The 3,018-nt window shown below is 46.8% G+C and overlaps 1 pseudogene; it reads left to right on the top strand.

Moving 5' to 3' along the window:
* The first annotated feature begins 2,288 nt into the window (after positions 1 to 2,288).
* On the top strand, positions 2,289 to 2,785 carry LOC103075396 (epimerase family protein SDR39U1 pseudogene; annotated as a pseudogene).
* The last annotated feature ends 233 nt before the right edge of the window (positions 2,786 to 3,018 follow it).

Genomic DNA, 3,018 nt, shown 5'->3' with positions numbered 1-3,018 from the left:
GCCCGCGTACCACAAAAAAAAAAAAAAAAAAAGAGCCCATGGTGGGCAAGTGGTGCCTTAAGATATTTGCCCACCTCAAGGGTTTTATAATCTTGGTGTGTGTGTGTGTATGTGTGTGTGTGATGTGTATGTGTGTGTGTGTGGTGTGTGTGTGGTGTGTGTACGGTGTGTGTATGTATGTGTGTGTACGGTGTGTGTGTATCGTATGTGTGTGTATGTGTATGTGTGTGTATGGTGTGTGTATGTGTGTGTGATGTGTATATGTTGTGTGTATGTGTGTGTGTATGGTGTGTGTGTGTGTGTGTGTGTGTGTGTGTGTGTGTGTGTGTGTTGGAAATCAACGGATGATGAACGACCACGGATGCCATTAAGGTTATTTCGGACCAGGGATGCCATTAAGGTTATTTTGATTCTTACTTGAGAATATTGCATGAGGAACAGGGTGACATTTTTCCATAGGTAACTGAATTTAATTATGAAATATTCTTGTATTATCGTTTAATGTGTCTTTTGAGAGCCTACTACTTACCAAGCATTCAGCATCCAACAGGGATTTATTATTTTAGGCTTATAGTTAAAATTGAAAGAGAATCCAATAGGTTCTATTTACAGGTTTTAGCCATTTAAGATAATGGAAAAAACTAATGTGGCTTATTTTAAGCCATAGGAATCCATCAGTATGTTTATTGAGGTGGCTTTTCAACCTACCCCTTGAGCTATATATAAGTTTTGAGAATAGTTGTGATCACATAGGCCATCCCTTGATGGGTTGTTTGCGTGATTATGTCTTAACTATGTTGTTCAAATAAATAAAACTGTAAGAATTCAACTCCTAGCATTTCACGTGAAACACTGATTTGTGCTATGTAGTCCCCCTGACACACACGCTGTGGAAGGTCAGGGTAAGTGGACACTCTCCAGGGCAGGACACAGCAGGGAGCCTTCATTCTCCCCTCTTCCAGGTCCTAATGAGTCCATACCCTTTCCCTGAGAGCCCTGGACAGCTAGGTCCCATTACCCCAGACTCTATCCACAGGCAGTTCCCAGCACAGCCTTTCAGGGAAATAAAAGAAAAAATAAAAACTCTGGGGTTTGGCTGACGTCCTAAAGGCCCAGCAAAACATCCAACACCAACAAACCAACAGGTTCAAAGTGCAATCGCGGAAGTGCCGATCTAGTGTAAAAGGACTTTGACCCATTTTAGAAAGACTTTCAACAATGAGATTGAAATAGCAAAAGATGATCTGATTATTTAAATAGACATTTCTCCAAAGAAGATGTGCAAATGGCCAATAAGCCCATGAGAAGATGCTCACTGTTATTAGGGAAACGTAAATCAAACCCGCAATGAGACTTCCCTTCACGCCCCCCAGTTGACTAGAATCAAAAGACAGAAGAGAAGTGTTGAGGATGTGGGATGTGAGGCCAGGATGTGGCAACAGGACGCTATTCCTCTGCCAGTGGGGATGTGAAATAGTGCGGCCACTTTGGAAAATGGTCTGGCTCTTCCTCAAAAAGTGAAGCATAAAGTTACCATAGAACCTAACAATTCCACTCCTTGGTATACACCCAAGAGAACTGAAAACACATGTCCTCACAAAAACTTGTACAAGAATGTTGCATCAACTGATGAACAAATAAACAAAATGTGATATAACCATACACTAGAATGTTATGCAAGCATAAAAAGGAATAACGTTCTGATACGTGCCGCATTGTAGCTGAACATCGAAGACATTATGCTCAGTGAAAGAGGCCAGATACAAACAGCCGCGTAACGTATGATTCCATTTTTATGAAACGTCCAGAATAGGCCTATCCACAGCGACACAAAGTAGATTAGTGGTTACCAAGAGCTGAGGAGGACAGCCGTCAGCCACAGCTGGTTTGCAGGGGTGACTTAGGCCTTCTAAAACTGGATTCGGAGATGACTGCACAGCGTTGAATACACCAGAACCACCAAAGCAGACACTTTGAAAGGATGAATTTTATGTTGTAGGTATGTCTCCACAAGGCTGTTATTTTTTAAACGGATATGATGAATTCTAAATAAAGTAGAATTGTGAATGAGTTTAATTACATACTCCATGTCCCATGCATTCTAGTAAATTGGTATTTTACTGTCCTTACCTAAGGAAAGTAAAATTTGTTTCCAACATGTATTTTTGATCCAACAGGAACTGAAACTGAAATTTAGCAAAGACAAATCCCGGACCTGAGAAGCAAAGTGCGGGGGCGGGCTCGGAGCGCAGCCCTGGGAAAGGAGACGCGAGACAGAGCAAAGCAGCATGCGGGGCAGGCGAGGAAGGGGGAGCAGGGAGGAGCGGTGGGGCAGCCTGGAGGCTGAGGGGCCCTCCTGTACCGTCCTGCCTGCTGCTCTCGGGGCTGTGCTGGGCCGTGGAGGCCGCGCCATCGGTCTCATGCTGCTGCCCTTCCGCCTGGGCCTGGGGGGCCCTTTCGGCTCGGGCCACCAGTCCTTCCCCTGGATCCACATCAGAGACCTGGCGGGAATCCTAGCCCACGCCCTTGAAGCAAGCCACGTGCGAGGGGTCCTGAACGGAGTGGCTCCAGCCTCCTCCACTACCAGCGCTGAGCTTGCCCGGGCCTTGGGCGCAGCCCTGGGCCGCCCAGCCCTCCCTCTCCCCAGCATGGTGGCACAAGCTGTCTGTGGGCGAGAACGTGCCGTCATGCTGCTGGAGGGCCAGAAGGTGGTCCCAAGGCGGACACTGGCTACCAGTATTCCTTCCCAGAGCTGGGGGCCGCCTTGAAGGAAGTCATAGCCTAGGTGGGGGAGGCTCAAGGAAGGGCCTGAGGCCTGTCCCTCAGCAGGGGGATTCCTCTTTCTTTCTCATTGTCCCGTTGCCTCCCCTTATTTAAATGAGAGACTGTCCCGCTGTTTCAAGGTTGCAGTCTCATCAGCTTGGGACCTTCACCTCTTCAGCTGCTCCTAAATAAACCCCCAAGTTTGGTTTCCTGGCCCATTTCTCCTTTATTGCTGTGTAGAGAATGTTCCACAGT

This window comes from Lipotes vexillifer, unplaced genomic scaffold (genome assembly GCF_000442215.2).
Source record: "Lipotes vexillifer unplaced genomic scaffold, Lipotes_vexillifer_v1.1 scaffold791, whole genome shotgun sequence".
Lineage (NCBI taxonomy): Eukaryota > Metazoa > Chordata > Mammalia > Artiodactyla > Lipotidae > Lipotes > Lipotes vexillifer.
Note: the sequence above shows the minus strand (reverse complement) of the source record. Positions and strands in the feature narration are given on the sequence as shown.